Below are 20,686 nucleotides of genomic sequence, written 5' to 3' on the forward strand. Positions count from 1 at the left end.
TGTAATTAACTCTGTTCTGACTCTTAGCCAAGAATATTTACTACTCAAGCTACAGGACGTCATAAGCAACAAGAAGTCAGTGTTCAGCACAAGTCTTTCTTCTCGTATTCTTTTCTCTCACTCTCTGCTTTTGTCTAAGTGAAGATATTTGATAGAGAGAGAAAAGCAACTGAGATATGTTACATTAAAGAGCCTATCACTGACAGTGTTTTATATTTAATTACAGCTTTGATTCCTGTTTGAGAATAGCTATAAGGCATCTATTGTTTACAGTCACCTCTGTCTCATTAACAGCAGGAAAACTTTCTCTTTTTTATTTTTTTTTTCACTGGCATTTTTTGCTACTGTGAAACGAACAGTGGATTAAGTCTCACAATTCTGAAAATTTGATGAATAGCAGATTTGTAAATATTTTCTTTTGAAGGTATCATTCAGATATATCTTCAATCAGAATTTATGTTCCAAAGAAATAATTTCTTATCAAGAACAGATTTACCTTATCTGTTCTTTTGGACAGAAGCTAAAAATACTCTGACCACTCATCCAGCCAGTTTAACAACCAGAAATCTTGTCCCCTATATGACAGATACCTTATTTATTAAACAGAGACCACATCAATTATACATAGCAGTTTTATTTACGTTAACCGTTGTGTCACACAGGAAGATTTATAGAAGGGTGGGAGGATCACACAAAAGTGTGAAAATGAGGAAAATAAGTTAAGTTACTAGAAAAGGTTAAAAGACTATCAGATATTTATTCAATAATTTGTGATACATATAGGCACAATAAAAAGATACAAATATATTAAAGTCTAACATGCTTGTAAGAAAGATGCATTTAAAAAGACAGTGACGCACAGCCACGGAAACATAATCACAGATAACGAAGCATCTGAAAATGCCCCTGTGAATATTTTCTATGTAAAATGAGTCATTTATTTTCATTTTAAGAAAGGAATACAGTCAACTATAAGCATACATAATTGTAATTGTAAACACATAATTAGAAACTCTAACAATGAGTTAAACGTTAAGAAATCACATCTGCTCCCCAAGTTATTGTTTGCTGCTAGAATTCTCCCCTCCTGTATATTCCTAAACAAAAAAGGCCAGGGCTCGTTGTCTGTCCTTGAGACCAGCTGGGAGGAGACAGCTTGCATCCATATGCTTAGACTCTCCTCCTCCTGAAAATAGAGTGGCTGCATCCCACCTGCTGCTTGGAAAGGTCTCCTATATTGTGTTAACCCCTGAACAGTGTTCAGACACTGTCTGTGTTGGGTGCTAGCTAACCAGGACCAAAACCATGGCTGGGAGCATTTAGACAAGTCGGGGTGACTGGAAGATGATACCCAAGCCCCTTTCCTTGTTCCTTCCGGTGAGAAATGCTGGTAGATAAATAGGGCTTGGGAGGAAAGAACTGGATGGAAGGATCAGTTCAGAAAGAGCTGTTTGTATGTACAGAGAACTGAGGAAGTCACTGTAGAAACATGAATCTCAGCTAAGCAGTACGGAGAAAAGGCATGTATGAGAGAGAAGATAGGGTCACCAGAGATCCCAGAGTGGACACTAGAGCCCTGAAAAACTTTCTAGCTCACAAATGCCTTCTTCAATACTCTGTTGTGTACAAAATTCTAGAAGTGGGATATGTAATTTTTCCTTGTCACCTTCCTTAAGCCAGCATGCAGAGAAATATACATCATATACATGCCAACATCATGGCACAAGAATTAGAGATGAACCATGGCAGCAACCCTTACTCTGAACTACAAAGCTCAGTGTAGCGAATACATCCTCTCAAGTAAACTCTGTCGCATTACGTGGTTGGTGGTTGGTAAATGTTCCCTCCAGCCTGTTCCCTTTTCCTGACCCCAAAAAACAGTGAATTGAAAAATGTCACTCTTCTGTCCTCACCTATCTTTTCCTATATTGACATTCTTGTATTCTCAGCCCCATCTTTCAGCATGTTGTACAATGAATAGGTATATTAAGAGTCAAACAGTGTATTTAAGTAAGTTATAAAGATTCCTTCTCATCCCAAGAAGCGGGCATGAGAACCTCATAGTGATTTTGCTTCTTTTCTTGTACAGAAGCAGGAATTTGACTGACTTACACCTTTAACAGAACTCAGTCATAATGTGTCTCTGTGTTTTCTTAAGGGAGCTCTAGCTATCCCTTCTCTTTGGATGTCTATTAAGAGTGTTCTTCCTGGGTCTGTCTTTGTGGAAATTGCTTCTGTGGGTTACTTTGCCCTACTTCGCCGCTACAAGAGCAGCAATCCCAGTTACCCATAAATAAAAGGAAAAACAAGAAATGTTAAACTGCTGTTCACTGTGCCTCAGATAGACCTTTCCTTGCAAAGGGGCAATGGGAATACTTATTTTTCCAGTGTTACACTGTCAGAAGGAACGCTCAGGCAGAATGCAATGCTATGCTGCTTATAGAAGACTTTATTCACAGATAAGGGGTTTTGGTGTGGGGTTATTTTTCATTTTTTTCCTTCTTTTTTTTCCTTTCTCCTTTTTTTTTTTTTTTTTTTTAATTTGTATTTAAGGTCTTGTTACGTCCTGGTGTCATGCAGTAAAGCCCCCCAAAGAATTAGAGCCATAATCATCTAAAGCAGTCAAAGTATCCAAACAATATACTCTAAGTAAAGCAGGATAAATCCAGTAGGGTTCAGTTAGAAAACGGCTCAGTGGATTAGGTTCGATGCTTGGTTCACAGGGGTTGGAAAGTGAACAAACACCTGGCACATAGTTTGGAAACTCAAAAAAAAAAAAAAAGAATAGAAAAGAAAAAGTAACCTCCTCTCTAAAAGTTCCTTTCTCCACATCACACCTTCTCCTCCACAGACTATTTGTTTTTCCTGAAAACTCCATTAAAGCAGTTCCCCTTTGTATAGTGTCACCCCACACAGTCACTCACTTTTTTTGCTTTTGGGATGGAATGGGAGGAAAGTGACATGATGCAGAAACTATAAAGACAATGAAGGGCATCGGAGATGGTCCTCCAGCTACTCAGCCAGGCAGGCAACCTCACTTTGTCTTTAGTGGCCTTTCACGTCATGGTGGTATCAATAAAAAAGAGGAAAACATGACTTCCAACCTTTGTTCTGTTAGGTTTGAACTCACAGACTAGAAAATGGTATATCAACCATGCCAGCAAATACCACAATAAAAAATACTAAACCGATAAGATTGTGAGGAATGAAGGAGGCACAGTCTATCGGTATCGCTCTGTGAAAAACCTTGAGAAGGAGCAGGGGCAGGGAGGCTCTATTTACATGTGTCACTCCATCATTTTGACATTTTCTTTGGTCTTTTTGGTTAAACTATCTTATATTTCTCAGATTGGGGGGAGTAGGAAATGTTATTATTTCAAAAGGGTCATCAAAACATTTCTGACCACGTTTTTAGCGTGGGGATGGCTGGGTAGTGAAGCTGACCACACAAAAAAGAAGGGTTTCTTGCTTTGTTGACAGAAGGACCTCCTTTCTGACCAAATATCTCCTTCTGAAGTGTCAAACCTAAACTAGGTAGGAAGTGAAGGAAGGTGACAGTGTGCTCAGCTGTATCTGAAGGGTCTGGTGTTGCATGAGTCCTTGGGCTTTGGTACACACATTTTCCTCTCCTGAATGGGACCTCTCTGTCACAAATTTCATATTGCTTACCAGGTCTGTAGAGAAAATATCATTTTCTATGAAACTTTTAACCCAATTTGGGCATTTCAACATATTTTTCCCATTTATTCCAATGAAAAAACCCAACCCCTCCTCCATTATAAGAATCATTAAGTGTGTGAGAACAAATAAGTAAACCCAAAGAAGCAGGATTTCAAAAGAAAATAGCCTGCTTTTCCCTAGGAGCATACATGAAAAACAAGGATTTCTCCATCCCAACTTACTCTATTTTCTCCTGTTCTTTGAGGCAGTTCACTGTGGGCTTGGGAACACACATTCCCAGAGCTTCAAATACTCTTTCACTGATAAGGGTCTCCGAGCTCACAGATCTACTTATAGTGCTGCCACTAAAGATCTGGAAGATTAACCCAATTCTGAAGTTGAAGACTGCCTATTACAAATCCCTCTCAAAGAATATAGGAGATATTTGAGACAAAATTTTTGTTAGTGGGAAGAGCAGAGAAACTTAAACGAACAAAGCCAGACAGTAATTCCACCTTTAATTCAACTACTACCTATAAATCTCCTCTGATTAAAGATAATTCCAGCATTTTAAAGATCAAAGCCTTGCTGGCTGCTTGATTGGTTTTTAAATTCTGATTTTATATTCTACTAAACTATACACCATAGAAAAAAAAAAAAAGAAATCAGCATGTGCCACACTGAGGGATACCGTTTCATTTAGCAGTAGGGTATGAGCATTGCCTTTAGATTTCTTCCATTACAATGATCTGTCTCTTGACATCAATGACAGAAAACACAGTTTTGAATGAAGGATTTGCCACAATAAAAATTTTCAAGGGGAGACATTCTGAGTGGTATTTTGGGGTGCTTTGTATGAGATTCTTTAAAGACATGTTTCCAAGACAGAGTGCTTACAATCCCCTGAAAAAGAGGACCTCTTGAGATGTCATAATTGGAAATATCTGAAAGTTCCATCTGTATTTGAAAAATCTCATCTGTGTCTGTAGGATCCTGTCATTCTGATATGTGCACTATTTTGAGGGTTTTTTTTAGAAAAAGAGAAATTGATTCCTGAACTTTTCTATACCATTTTCATTACTCTGCTGTACAATGTGAATATTTTCAAGCTTTTCCCTTTTTCTTTAAAGCAAAAGTTTTAGGAAGTTTATATAAATTAATAAAATCCTAGGCTCTATGAAGCCAATCTTGCTTTGAACATGCTTTTATTGATCTTTCAGGTAAATCTACTGTGAATGTTATGAGCCAAACCCAGATCACCAACTTCAAACAGAATTGGCGGCACCTGTAGAGAGTTTTCTCTGGCAGACAAGCTTTCACTAAAGCCAGCAGAGCAGAGGTGAGGATAAAAAACTTGCTTAATTAACATTTCAGATGTATTGCAGGTTGAGTGATTTAAGGTAGCTTAAACTATCCCTGTTGTATTGTGGAGGATGTCATTTTTATAAGATGTAGATCTCAATCGTACACTAGCAATTAGGTATGTTAAAAAGGAGAAAACAATTTAACTTGCTTCTTTCTTTTGTTTTTATTTGTCTCATTAGGATACTACAGCTTCTTTTCCCCAGTTTCCCAAAGTGAGAATAGTTGGGAAGTCATAGAAGGTTTTTATAGTTTGCTAGGGTTATTTTTCATTATTGTGAGAGAGGGAAAGAAAGACTCCTGTCTGCAGTTTTGTGAAACACTGTTCCCTAAAGACTTCATCCAAAACCCACTGAAGTCAATTGGAAGTATCCTAATGCTTCTGGAGACTTTCAGATCAAACCTTAGAAGGACAAACTGGAAAATCGAGTTCTTGAGCGGTTCCTCCTTTTCTTTTTTTTTTATTATGTCCCCCCACTCACACTCTCCCCATGGTTTTATTTCTAAACGGCAAAGAGGATTCAAAGGGACAACTTCAGAAACACCCTCCCACAATGAGTGTGGCAGGTCTTAAATAAGACTAGTGAAAGTTGATTATTAGGTGTGTGGCTGAGACATCTACAAGTCTTCCATTCAGCTACAGAGTATTAAGGAAGGGACTTTTAGTCTGTTAATCTGAAAAGTAAATCAATCTCATTATGTATTTTATGAACATGCATTGGAGACATGGCCTACAGTATCTCAGCATTCTCTCTGTAAAATATATTACAGTAATCAAGTCCAAATGGACTTCATGGATGGTTGGGGGGTTTTTTGCAATTCTGGGCTCAAAACTCCAGAAAATGGAAGGTTTAGTTAGAATGCGGACAGCTGATGGAGATTTGTGGGTTATCACAATATTACTAGGATTCATGGAGGTTCACCTGAATGATCAGCAAATTTTCCAAATCCAATTAACCAAAGGGACCATTTCCTATGTAATAAAAATGATGAGTGTGATAACAACTCTTTCACAGCTTGAACTATCACTTAAACTAAGGATGAGTGAGCCAGCTTGGCTATAAAGAAAAATAAATGGCCATGCTTGCCATTTACACTATACTCACTTCATCCCATGCTGGAAGCATAGTTGAGCAATTTCTATTATTGTTCATCAATTGCAGTGTAGCGATTGGTACCTGAAAATAATTTATGTTCACAGTGACAGGGTTATATGAGGTATCCATAGTGTAAATGAGAATTAAAATAGTCTGAAATAAATAGGTGCAAGAATTTTTTTAATGATCAGAGCTGTATCTGGTTATACAAAGTCTAACTTATTTCCCTGTGGTTTTGTACATCTGTGCATATGCACACATAAACATCCTCATTATTATACAGTACCAATTACGATCATTCAAGAGCAAATTTCCATTATAGTAGAGGAGGAGACAGCTGTGGTTCAAATTATTGCAATCTGAACTGTCAAAAAAAATGGGAAGGGAAGGAATGGCAAAGGAGCATAAGGTTGTATACAAACAAAGGATAGCCACGCTGTTTATCTAGTTTAATTTTAGCGTAAATAGGGTAAACTGGAAAGGACTGAATAAGCAGAAAGGCCAGAGAAAAGCTAGAGAAGGATGGAAGATGTGATAAGCACCTAGCAAAGAAGAAAGAGAAGAAGTAAAAGGGACATTGCTTCCTACCTGCATGTGACACTAGACGAGACAGATTCCATCTCTCCAGAGAAAAAAACAGACACAAAAGTAAAGGGAAAGTCTTTTATTATGTTTAGAAATAACACTGAGGCTTCTAAAGTGCATACGTTATTTCCTTCCCCTTGGAAGGAAAAGTAGGTAAGGAAGGGCAAGGAAGATAATATCCTCTATACCAAATGTATTGAGTTTCTCAGGGACTATTTCAGAGCAGTAGACCACTGGTAAAGCAGGAAAAAAATTGTCCTTATGTATCTTAGGAAATCCTTGAAAGAAAGGGTGAGGAAATCCAGAAGAAAAATCTGCCTCTTTAGTTCAAGGCAACAAACAATCAGGAATCCTGAAAAAACGGCTCTCATTGTATGACAGAAACATTGATGGCAAAAATGTAATTTCTATACAAATTCTGAGAGAGAAGATAAATGACAGGAAATGCCTGGTTTTGTAAAGTCTGACAGTCCTGATTCTGAATGTTGGTAATTATGACAAAGATGCGGGGAAATAAGACAATGTTCCTGCAACAAGCTCAACTGTGAACTGTCAGCTGTGTACCAGTAATGAGAAAGATGTGTTTTAACACTGGGAATGTCTGCATGTGACGTGGGTAAGAGTGAAGATCCAACATTTTTAGTGTTATTTCCCGTGGTGGTTTTCCTCAGTAAAAATGTCGAAGAGCCACTGAACAAGGGGAGTCATCTTGGATTCACCTGTACATTAAAGCATAGGAATTTAGTTAGGGAGTGATGCGGGTATAGCCTCACATATATCCTACATATAACCTACAATATCCTGTTTCAGCGAAGAGAGTTGTTGCAATCAAATTTGCAATACAAATATGATTGGTAACATTGTGATTTGAAGGATGACAATGCTGTTAACTTGATCAAGGAAGTATCAGTCCCACAGAAATTAAAACACCTGGGTTAAAAAATGTTAATAAACAGAAGTAAAATAAAGTAAAAATTAAAAAACCCTAACAATCTGGAGACAGGAAAAACAAATAAAACAAAAAGGGAAAAGTCCAATTTCCCAGGTAAGCACTGGTTTTATTAGGTATCGTAAGCCACAGGCTGCTGTGAACAACATCCCCTTTCCTATAAGGGTCATGGTCTAAAAGACTGCAGGTTCAAAATATTTCCCTTGCAGAAATCACTGGCAGGATCAGGGCCCGGTCTTCACAACCTTTCGAAAAATATCTAGTTCTGTGGAGACACTGCAAATGTGACAAAAAAAGGATCTCTTGATGCCACTTTTAACAGTAAATGACACTATTATACTTCAAGATAGACTTGAGGCCCCAAGTCAACATTATTTCAGAGATGAATTACTAAGAAGAGTGCTACAAACCTGTCTTACTCTAAACAGAAATTAAGGTGACAGGGTACTCGCGGGACTGAGGCAAGTTAAAAGGAACTGTGTTGCAACACTAAAGTTAAAGCTGACTCTTTTAATTTCACATTCTTTGCGCTACAAAGAAAAAGAAAAAAAAAAACCCAAAAAACCAAAAACCCTGCAGCCCATTTTAGATTGTACCACTCGCATTGAACTGAGTATGTTTAAGCAAGTGCATATGTGAAAAGCCCTCTCCAAACCAGACTAGTGCAAAACATGATATACTTGCAAAGAAGATTCAATCATTAGTCCATGCTCTAAGTGGGATGTCAACATCTCATGAGAAAAAGATGTAAAGCCCCAAATTCACATATTCAGGAGGGAACCTTTTGAAAAACAACCATTTGAAACTTCCAACAAACTGAAGACAAAATGAGATTCGATAGAGGTGACAGAGCCTACAGCATCAGATTAGCTCTTTATTTGTCACAGCGAGCAAAAGACGTGGTGTTCAGTCTGACAGACTCACTCATGACCTTTATTCTGCCAAGCCAAATGAGAGGGAGGACATTGAATGCAATTTTGCATCCTGGAACTGTTGTTCAGGAAGCTTGTAAACAATGATTTGAATAGAAAATGAAAAATCTGAGCACTGAGACTTCATACTGAGCTGTCACTTCTCCGCGCCACCATTTGCCATGTGTTGTGTTTAGACAGAGGTTCAGTCGTCAGCTCACAGAGGAGCATTCAGGAAATAAAAAGCCCACCACATCCCGATGCCCCTTCAGTGTGACATTGTGGCTGGGTAACATCATGCATTGTGATCCTCATTTCTCTTTCCTACTCACTCTTTCCCTCCTACTCTCTCAAACTCCAGTGGAAAGTGTATTATTGGAAGTGACACCACTCAGTCCATACAGTGCCATCATGGCAAGAGGTGAGAGGGAACACTGGGTTGGTGGAAAAGTCCTACTTCATCATGGCTGTCAAAATCCCCTGTTATTTGCACCAGCCTGATGCTGGTCCACACAGTAACTCACTTCTAATTGTTCTATTTTCCTAAAAAATGTGATGATTTCTTCTGAAATATTATGCTGTAACCCACAAAAGCTCAGCATTTGGACACTATGGGTAGTGAGGACAGCTTGGGACAACATCATCAGCAATCCCTAAGTAAGCCAGTTTCATTCCTAGCAATGATTGCTCTTCAATTTAATTAGACACTGACCAGGCACTACAAGGCAGTTTGTTGATACTCACACAGAAGAGAACAGTGCCAGGCAAAGATAAAGATTAAGAAAATCTGGCTGTGCCTCTATTGCTTGCGCACTCCTACTGCTTAACTGAGATCAGTTTCTGGTGTAGTTTTTTTTTTCCAGATGGTACTCTGTAACTCATCTATCTTTGTGAGTTAAAAACAGGGCCCAGACACAGGTTTTTTTCTGGGTGTCCCACATCCTCCCAAAAAATCCTGGCCACCGATTCAAAATAATTCAAAATATAATTCGTAACGCTCGGAACCATTTGCATCTGCATTTTTTTTAAATCCAAATTTTAAACTTTTGTTCTGGCCTCAGCTTTGCTATTTTTACTTCTCTACTATGTTATTACTGAGTTTCCATAGTGCCTGTCTTCACTTGGGCTTTGGGTTTCCCTTTTTCCTCTCTTGCAAACATTATGGAGCCAACATGATTCAGCTCAATAGACCAGAAGTTAAGGAAGTTCTAGCTATGGTGAGTTTTGTTCTGTATATTTGCTGCCTTCTTGACCATGACCTGGAATACCCATGGCTGGCTCAGTGCTCTCTGTGGTCTCTCCTCCCTCCTGTGTGCTGAGGTGTGGCTCCACAAGTACATCCCCATAATATGTGTCTCACCACCTCAAGTCTCTGTTCAATGACAAATACAGAAAGAAATTCACTTGGTTTTGGAAACATCCCTCTCCTTAGCTTTTTCTCTGCAAAATGGTAAAATCATACCAATGGCAGAAAATGTAACAGAAAGATTAAGGGACAAAAGATTTGGAGACAAAGGAGAAGAGACTCCAAGATACAGAACATTTCTTCCCAGTTCATGCATTTTTCTAACTCAAAATATTTATGATCTCACACATCTTCTTATTCAGATGTTTATCCACAGCATTTATCCCTGGAGTCATTTCTGTTCTGCTGTTTGTTTTCTTGTTTCTGTCTTCCTCTCAGCGAGGGCAGATCAAACCATTCTCAAGCCAGACCTTGCCACTGGAGTAGCCTCTGAAGTATGGCTCTGTCTGCTTTGGAGGGACATACATTTTTCCATTTGATTCCGACTGTTTTAGACAAATCTCAAGATTCTCACATCTTCACCAAAAACTTACAGGCCCAATATGCTTTGGGTTAGATGTTTCTTTTCTTTGTACTGTTAAGAAAAGAAAAGTGATGCTTTTTGATATCAATCAGATGCAAATTCTGTCAACTCACTGAAAATATTTTGAACATATTTATGTGTAGAAACTACTAAGATTTTCAAATGCTTTATGGCCAGTCTGTCTTTCTTCCAATTTTAGATATGAAAACCACATTATTTAAACTTCTTCCAGTTTTCTATACTGTTATCTGACTAGGAGATGGTTGACATTTGTAGGATTTCCTTTGTAAGATTAATCACAGAATGGTAGGGGTTGGAAGGGACCTCTGGAGATCATCTAGTCCAACCCCCCTGCCAGAGCAGGATCACCTAGAGCAGGTTGCACAGGAACGCACCCAGGTGGGTCTGGAATGTCTCCAGAGTCGGAGACTCCACCACCTCTCTGGGCAGCCTGTGCCAGGGCTCTGCCACTCCCAAGGGAAAGAAGTTTCTTCTCATGTTTAGGTGGAGCTTCCTATGTTCAAGTTTGTGCCCATTACCTCTTGTCCTGTCACTGGGCACCACTGAAAAGAGCCTGGCCCCATCCTCCTGACACCCACCCTTTCAGTATTTATAAGTGTTGATCAGATCCCCCCTCAGCCATCTTTTTTCCAGACTGAAGAGACCCAAATCCCTCAGCCTTTCTTCATCAGAGAGGTGTTCCAGTCCCCTAATCATCTTGGTAGCCCTTTGCTGCACCCTCTCCAGCAGTTCCCTGTCCATCTTGAACTGGGGAGCCCAGAACTGGACACTCCAGATGCAGCCTCACCAGGGAAGAGTAGGGGGGAGGATGACCTCCCTCAACCTGCTGGCCACACTCTTCTTGATGCAGCCCAGGATGCCATTGACCTTCTTGGCCACAAGGGCACATTGCTGGCTCATGGTCATCCTGTTGCCACCAGGACTCCCAGGTCTGGTCTCTTTCCACAGTTCTGCCCAGTTCCGTTCTATTACCCACCCTCATTAATATGTTACTCTGTGAATACAGTGGATATGTTTTTTTCACTGAATTACATGAGGTTTGAGGCTGATGTGAGTATGGAAAAGACTAGCTGCATTTGCCTGCACTACAGTAAACTATTCACTGTAGATCTAATTGAGCTAACAATGTCTGCTAGGATGGGGAGCAATAATATTATAAACCCGGCAGTAGAATCACGCAGAATCCCACAGAACGGTTCGGGTTGGAAGGGACCTTAAAGATCATCTAGTTCCAACCCCCCTGCCATGGGCAGGGACACCTCCCATTAGACCAGGCTGTGAAGAGAAAGCACTGTATGAGAAATCTACCCAGAATTAATGGCAATATGCAAACTACCTTGGGAATATGACCTTGGTTTTGAACCACACTGTGATGTACATCTTTGGCAAACCCTGCCTTAGCTCCCTGAAGTCAATACTTGGTTTAGGAATGTCATAGATTGAACCCTGGATCTGACCATGCTTTAATTTTGATTGTTTTCGCCAAATTACAACCACCTAATAGGCCTCCATCTCAAATTTTGTTACTTGTCTATGTTCAGACCAATAACCTGGGGGCAAAAGGCTTCATCCTGTTACTAATGTCTTGATTCATTATTTGGCAGAGTAGAAGTTTTGAGATGCTGCCTGGTTAAATATGAACCAGAAAGGCCAATAATGTTACTGAGAGATTTCTTTTGGTGCCATCAGTCTGTTTGCATCCTTGCTGGCCTAAGATCCTGCCCGTGCAGGATCTCAGGGAGGAGAGAAGATCTTAAGAGAAACTTTGTGGGGTGTTCAATACCCTCTTATCTCCTAGAATTTGCAGCTGGGATCCACTTCACCACACAATGCACATTTATTGACAGGTAGTCTGACAGCTTTTTTAAGCTCCCTGGCAGCTTGTTTTTAGCAACACGTTGTCATGTTCAGTATTATCACATTTCTTTTAGATTTGTGTGATACTAAAAGGCCGAACCTCCAAGGCATCAATATAGGGTGCAAAGCAGGACTAGCCCTAAGACACCCAGGAAAACACACCTTAGGGCTTCATTGATTTTTCTTCTAAAAATTTGTACCTCCTAACTTTCCAACCCTGTCAAGGACGAGCATCTTAACAGTTTTTTCCCAAGCAGTTGCTTTAAGTTGGATTATTTTTTTTCTTTTACCTTAAGCTTGCAGGTGTCTAAGGCAACTAAGCTGAACACTGTTCACAAAACTCTTCAAACATCTGTGAAATGCTATTCAGACCACTTTCCAGGAAACTTAAGAAAGAGTAAGGCACCTTTGTTGGAGTGTGATGTGTTAGTCAAACTATCTACTGTTCAGGAATACAATTGATCACAGTCAGCGGGGAGTCAATGCAGTGCATAAGTTCAGCACCTGCAGTAGGTTATCATGCAGCTCTTCACTGTTGACAGTGGGGGATTCAGAGCCTGTCAGCAATCCAAACTGAGACACCATAAGGGGCAGAAAAAGATTTTGTGTTGTTTAAATGCGTGAATAGAAATGGGGTTTTTTTTGATTCTTGCTGGTTTTACATTGGGATCAAGTAATTTGCTGTATAATGAGGACTAATACCTAGAGGCCATAGGTTCTTATTAATTCTTCTGTAAATTAAATGTGATACTTTTGAGAGAGAATTACATGCCTTCATGTGTTGTTTTTCAGGGAATAAAATATAAAATATAAATTCTATCGTATATATCCTCCAAAACTGAGCTTTTGGTAATGCCTGTAACATTAAATAAAACTGTCAGGATTGTGCAGTGAACAGATTCTCATGTTGGGGGTAGCAGAGAGGCTCTATTCTGTATGGGCTTTCGGAAGTTGTACCCTCCAATAACCTCAGCTGTAAGCAGCCAAGGCAGTACAAAATAAATTTGGCCCAGTTCAAAACGCAACAACAACAAAAAAATGCTGCCTGTATTCCCAGTTTATGTGCCTGTCCTTCAGAGTTATATCAGCAGCAATAACTGCTCCCACTACATGTTGTGTCCAGAAGAGGAGAAACAACTGAAAGGTCCCAGAAGCAGCTGGCAAGTAACAATGATTGAATTCCAGATGGAACTAAAAAACTAGTGATACCTCCTGGGGAACTTTGAAAAACATCTTACTTTGCAATGATCCTGTTCACATCACACTCATTTTAAATATTTCTTTTCCTTTGTTCTTGGCACAGAAGGAACAGATGAGCTCCTGAGAAATAATTCCATTTTGAGAGACCAGCCCCTGTTAATAAAGGCAGAGAGAAGAAATAGGACAGGGAGAATTGCCACTCTGTTGTAGTTTCAGACATCAGCTGTTCATTTGTGCTGTTTGCTTGTGCAGTTTCTGTAACTAAATACTTTTTAAAGGATTTTAGTAGAACCATAGAATAAGACAGGTTAGAAATAACCTTTGCAGCAACTCACTTCATAGCATCATAGAATCATAGAATGGTTTGGGTTAGAAGAGACCTTAAAGATCATCCAGTTCCACCCCCCCTGCCATGGGCAGGGACACCTCCCGCTAGACCAGGTTGCTCAAATCCCCATCCAACCTGGTCTTGTTCGTCCCCTCAGCAGGGCAGAGCTAAATTAGATCAGGTAGCTCAGGTCCCTGCGCAGGGAGGTTTGACTGTCTCCAAGGATGAAGATTTCACAGTCTCTCTGGGCCCTTGTTCCAATGTTTGACCACCTGCATAGTTGAAAAAATTTCCTGACTTCTAGCTGGAGTTTCTCTTGTCGCAACTCATGTCTGTTGCCTCTCACCCTATCAACTGTGCATGTCCAAAAAGTCTAGGTGATCTTCTCTGTCCCCTTTGGAGGCAACAAGAAGGTCTCCCTTTAACCCTCTCTTTTTATTGTTGAACAAACCTTGTTGTCCTTGTATATCATGTGCTCTAATCCTCTAACAATCCTTGTGGATCTGTCTTGCACTTGCTCCAGTATATCAATGCCTGTCTTGCACTGAGGAGCACAGAGCTGGATACCGTTTCCCTGTGAGTCCACATCTAAAGTATTTTCATTTTTCTCTTCATTGGAGCTGATATAGCTCCCCACACAGGTCACTGAAAGAAGATGCTCATGTGGACTCATACTCAAGTAGGAAAGACCAACTTTTCCACGAAAGAGGACAACCCAGGACTTAAGGGTGACCCCAGTGCAGACAGTATCCCCACTGACAGAGTGTAATTCTGAACATTCCAGGTAGTGCAGGTAGTGTTCTGTGTTGGAAATGGGATCTGGGAAAAGCCTCAGACAAAGCAAGTGAACGAACCAGGCCCATCCCCACTCCAAGGTGACAAATGGGACAAGGCAAGAGACAGAACTGAAGAGAAAGTTACAATATGGGTCTAAAGTCCATCCAGGATGCAAGGTCAGAGGCAGGACTAGAGACCAGCATACCCACAACTTAGCTCAAGCAGGGACTGAAACACAGGTCTGAATTTAAATGGGGATGCTAGGTCCATGGGGAACAGGGGTGGGGGTTCCAGGTTAGGCTGGTCTGGGCCATTAAGATCCTGCCCTCATGATCCTATCACTGAGATCTTTCTGAAGAGCAGCCCTGCGACCAATGTATTGCTCATTTCTCCTTTTTTGTTTCCTCACCTCTGAAAAGCAAAGCTCCATTTGTCTGGAAACAAACTTGGCCCTGTGGATTTAAGCACAGTCTTTAATTACAGTGTCCTGCAAAATGAAACTCAGCAAAGACCTGGGAGGATCTTGGAGAAGAATGGGAAAGATAGTTCATACCCTATTCATGTATACTCTCAGGTTTCTCTTTCACAGACAGACTTGTTTTCTGCTAAACAGATGAAATGCTCCTGACATGTTCAAAATGCCTTCATTAAGAAAAATAACAATTCTATGTCATGCTTCAGTTGCCTGAAGGGCTCAAAGAACTTTTTTTCCCTGAGTACACCATTAACCAGATATATTTGGAGTTGCCTGGTTGATTTTTCTCAGCCTTCCTCAGAGACATCAGTGATGATGTTGCTCAGTGCTCAAAGGTGGCACAGAAAATTCGTGTTCTTTCAGAGTCAGAGCACTCACTGGATTCAGGAAAGAATTTTCCACTTAGGTCCAACAGGAGCAAAGATCTGGATTTTGTGGGTGTAGTAGGTTACCTTCCACTGCTAGGCTGCAATTAGGGTGCAATTTATCTTCAAATATAAAGTGGGAAAAACACATCCAACTGATTTCCATGCTTTGCAACCTTAGGTTTTGGTCACATCTTGGCTTCTCTTTTTCTGTGCCAATGACACACAACTGACAAACCCTGAAATTTAAATGCTTTGACTAACTCAGATCCGGGGTATGATATTGGGTAGCACTGAGTGCCCAATGATAGACAGAAGGTCAAAATTTAGTAGGATCCCTTGTGGTTTTATACTCTATGCAATGAAAGCCATTAACTCATTTTGCAATATTGAAAGGTGATGGCCTCTGGCATATTAATCCTTCAAATAACTCTGACTTATAGCCCCTTTGGCTATAAAGCCTCATACTTTTCCTCCAATACCATAGAATTCGAAAATGCACTTAGCCTTAAAGTTTCTAGATTAACTATGAAGGAGGAAAAGACTTTACATGTAGGATTGTTCATGCTGTAATATCAGAGCACTGGAAATACTCCTGCCAAGCTTGGAAAAAATTTGTTCAAGTGCTATTTTTAATTAATTTTATTTGAGAAAGCTCAGGAGATACTATTATGGAATGTCTGAGGGTTTATCAATGCAAAGTCAGTCAGCTAATTAAAATCCATTTTTGGGGGGCCATCTAGTTTTAAAAACAGCTTGTTAAATGGCTCTCCACAGTTCCCATGCTGTTTATAGCGCAGAACTTAATTTGCTAGCCACGGAAATGGATAAAGGAGACAGCACATTTAATAATTAGACAGTTAAACTTGGGTGAGATGTCATGACTGTGTCATCACTCACTGAAAAGCAGGCCTCTTTAAATCACATGCAGATAGGAGCTGTAAAACACTGGTTAATTATTCTAAAGGAGGACTGATAATAACTATCTTCCTTTAAGAAATATACTTGACAGTTTTGTGGTAGAAGCGTTAACAGTAGATTTTCTGCCAATTAGAAAAGGTTACTGCTGTTCATCTAGTTTGGGTAGCATCGAATACCTCTGTGCTTAAACTAACTCTTCTCTTCTAGGAAAATAAAGTAAAAATTTAAAACCTTCTTCTAAATTTGCCTGAGGTAGAATATGCATCAAAATCCTTGCTGCAAAGGTTAATTCTTCTTGCTATTAAAACACATGAGTCTTTTGCCCAGCCTGAATTTGTCCAGCTGAAATTATATTTTGTATTGCTTGCATTAAGACTGATTTCGTGAAGATTCAGCAACAGTGTTGCATGACAGGCAATCATGCCCAGCACATGTCAAGGCCTGACATAATTATGTCGTGTTATACCATAATACAATAGTATTTCTATCTTGTTGTATCATTTCTGAAATGATTAACTACAGCTATGACTGAACTATTCTATTTTATTTTTTGTAAACACGTGTCTCCTGTTTGAACTGTAAAGAAAAAATTTGACACTTTGACATCTTAAATAAGAACAGAAAGCGTGTATTCACCACATTAATTGGAGAAAAAGCCGATCTCGGTGTTCAGGGAAATGAAACTAAATATTTAAAGTTGCAGCTTCTCTATTAATTGTTGATGTAATTTGGGAGTTCCAGTGAAGTAAACAGTACACTGAAGTTACAGCACTCCTGAGGAGATGGACTCACAGTTTTGATTATTGTTTTTTGGAAGGACTTTGTGTTGTGTTTATATTTTGGGAGTCACAGTAAAAGAAGAGTATTTATTTTGAGTCAGAGAAAGAGCTGCTGAGCTCTGATGAAATATGTATTACAGTATATACTTGATATTCACTCACATTTTTTGCTATTGTTGCTGTCAAGTTTTCCTGGAGCAAGGACACTTCTAACAGAACCACAAAACAATAGACTGCTTCAGCAGTCAGAGTGCAGATGCCTTTGAAGAAAAGTCTATGTGTAAAGTCTAGGTAATTTCGCAAGATCGCCTCTGTTTCCCTCTGTTATACCAAGTATGAAGATGTACAGATCACTACTGGTAGCATGCCAGTGCCTCATGACCTGGCCTAGTGTCCCCTGTAGGTGCAGAAAAGGAGAGAATAAAGAATTGATGATTTTTGGATTCTGCATCTGAGGGTCCATGTGAACAAGGAAACCATCCGTAAGTTTTCCTCCAAGGTCTGTTTTGAGAAGAATGCTAAGAGCTAACAAACATTTCTAATGCATGTTCAGTCCTTGGCTGATGAAGTCCCATCAGCAGGTACGCAACATGAGCTTTGGAGTCTGTAACTACTGGGGGACTGTAGTGCCCACAGAAATAGCTCACTTGACTGTGTGTAAAAGCTGATGGACTGTGGTCACCGCTGAAGAGTTTCCATAGAAAAAAGGAACTGAGAATAGAATCACAGATTTGTAGAATCATTATGGTTGGAAGAGAATCATAGAATCATAGAATGTGTTGGGTTGGAAGGGACCTTTAAAGGTCATCTAGTCCAACCCCCCTGCAGTAAGCAGGGACATCTTTAACTCTATCAGGTTGCTCAGAGCCTCATTAAGCCTGACCTTTAATGTCTCCAGGGATGGGGCCTCCGCCACCTCTCTGGGCAACCCAGGCCAGTGTCTCACCACCCTCATCGTAAAGAACTTCTTCCTAATGTCTAAAGGTCTAAGCGACCTTTAAGATCATTAAGTCCATTATCCATTCCAAGTTACCACTAAATCGTGTCCCTCAGCACCACTTCTACTCATCTTTTAAATACTTCCAGGGATGGTGACCCAACCACTTCCCTGGGCAGCCTGTTCCAATGCTTGACAGCCTTCTAGTGAAGAAATTTATCCTAATATCCAATCTAAACCTCCCCTGGTGCAACTTGAGGCCATTTCCTCTTGTCCTATTGCTTATTACTTGGGAGAAGAGACCAACGTCCCCCTGGCTACATCCTTTCAGGTAGTTGTAGAGAGCAATAAGGTCTCCTCTCAGCCTCCTTTTCTCTGGATGGTCTCCAGATGGTATCTAAGATGGTCCAGAGCCAGCTTCATGTTGCAACCTAGGGTAGAAGTCTGGTAGGGACAGCAAAATAGAGGTGAAGGAAGTGGGGCGGGAATAAATACAGGGGACCCTGTATTTATTCTGAAATGGTTGTTAGGACTATGAGTGCCTCCATCCTGGCACACTGAAAATTATTTAGGCTACTGGGTGCTCCTAAAATATATGTGTAAACAGGCTTCTCAGAACTAGACGTTGACAGCAGCTGCTCAGTCAAGATCCTTATCGTTGGCATTATGTTCACCAGCTAAAGGAATCCTCTACATCCCATACAATTTTCAAATCCTCTTTTCACATGACTAACCCACAGTGCGAGAAAGTCCATGCTAGTGCTGTATCCTCCATCCCTGGTGCACTGGCCTCGGTTTTATTTTTTTAGTTAAGTTCCCAAGACTTGCATCACATTTTGATCAAAGAACTGGCTTCATTTGACTGCAGTGCAAACAATTTGGCCATTGAGAATGAAAAACTGGATTTATCTGGGAAGATTGCCCACCTTTTTCTGTCAATGGAAATAATTTGAAGCCTTGGTTATGCAGTCTACTGTAACACACTGGCACAGAACAACAAATTCCTTGGATGCTCAAATAGTCAGTGTACGTCTGCTTTGCCATGAAATGCAGTGGCTTTTTTCCTGACAAAAAAAAAAAGCACAATTTACATATGTTGACAAAGTTTGTGAACTCTGATGATAATTCTTAGCACCTTCAAGTCAGCTTCATCATCTGAAATAAATTTGCTTTGGAATTAAAGCAATGCAAATATCCTTTTTCTTGGATGTAGAATTTAACTGTGGCTGCATATAATATACATGGAATCCATCATAATCAGATGTACTAGCAGATTTGATCATGTTAATGTCTGCCAAACTAGTAATGATTCCTTTGCTATTTTTAAACCTCTGTCATACCTTGCTTTCCAAATTCAGTTATTTTCTTGACCTAGAGTATCAGAAGCTGAAATGAGATGCAGGCAGCAACTGCAGCATAACTCTGACAGCCTTTCAGCTCTTGCTTGATTCAGGAAACAAACTTAAGCTAGGAAAATATTCCCTTTCTCTTTGAACCTCACTGCCTTTTTAATTTGGGGGTTGAAGCAAAGATGTCAGAAAGCCTTAAGGAAACATTTTCCTGTTGGGGTTCTGGACCACAAAGGGCCACTTTTAGATTCAGTTTCAGAGATTATTTAAATGGGGACAAATGTTCTTCCCACACCTCTTTGGACCTCCCCTTGACGTGCTAATTTATTATTCAGTACTCTGAGTCATGCACTGCTCGCTCTCTCACCCCACTTACTAAAGAACAACTTAAAGACCACAATAACATTCAAATCTTCATGTTATAACAAATAAGAAGTCTGTTATTTATAATGTCAGAATTAAATGTTGAATTCCACTGTGAAACAGAAAATTTATTCCACAGAGTGAAGCAAAATTCCCATTTCTAACCCTCCAGTGACTCTAATGTATTTGAAAGGTGTAACATGTCTGATGCAGAAAATCTTTCATTTGCCGAAGGACTGAATCTTGCCTTTGGAACAAACTTTACCTTTCAGGAAGGAGAAGACTTTATTGTGGCTGAATGAATTAAAGCAAAAACAAAGCCACCAGAGGGCTGAAGCTCTAGACTGAGTTCTGTGAAAACAGATCCATGAGCAAAAGGTTTGTGAGGAGGTCATGTGAGGAGGTATGTGATAAATCGATTTTTTAATAGTTCTATCATTCAGTACATAGGCAACACTTCTGCATTAATATGTATCTGGCTTTCTGAAATACCTGAAAGTGTTGGATGATGAAATAATGTGTTTTATTGGGTCTTACAAACAGCAAAGCTTGACAACATGCGTCCTTCCCTTTCAATGCCTTAGTGTTGTTTTCTCCACGTTTTCAGTTCTAACAGGAAAACGTAATTTCTCCGAGCCAGAGACTTTCTGCTCAGGTATGTCAAACTTGTTTAATCTTGGCAAGGCTCTCAATGAAACCAGAGGTTTCTTGTGTGATTATTTATTACACAATAGATAATAATATCTAATCCTAACACTAATGCTTCCACTCTTTTTTTTACTTTTTTTTTTCCTTTGGCTGAAGTTTTAATGCCCTCCAATATACCTCTACGAAAATATAATTTATAGGGAAAAATTGGAGCATTTTGACTGCATGTTCCGTGTCAAAACAAACAAAAAAAATGTTAGTTTTTCAATTAAA

The 20,686-nt window shown here is 39.7% G+C and overlaps 1 long non-coding RNA gene across 1 annotated transcript in view; it reads left to right on the top strand.

Annotated features, from left to right (window-relative positions):
- LOC141740147 (uncharacterized) overlaps positions 1-20,686 on the top strand; it is a 95,958-nt gene that overhangs the window by 33,483 nt on the left and 41,789 nt on the right. Inside the window, exons 2-4 of the long non-coding RNA XR_012585895.1 lie at positions 4,881-4,999; positions 20,038-20,168; positions 20,373-20,420. This is a non-coding gene — a long non-coding RNA (uncharacterized LOC141740147). The remainder of the gene's footprint in view (positions 1-4,880; positions 5,000-20,037; positions 20,169-20,372; positions 20,421-20,686) is intronic.

This window comes from Larus michahellis, chromosome 3 (assembly GCF_964199755.1).
Source record: "Larus michahellis chromosome 3, bLarMic1.1, whole genome shotgun sequence".
NCBI lineage: Eukaryota > Metazoa > Chordata > Aves > Charadriiformes > Laridae > Larus > Larus michahellis.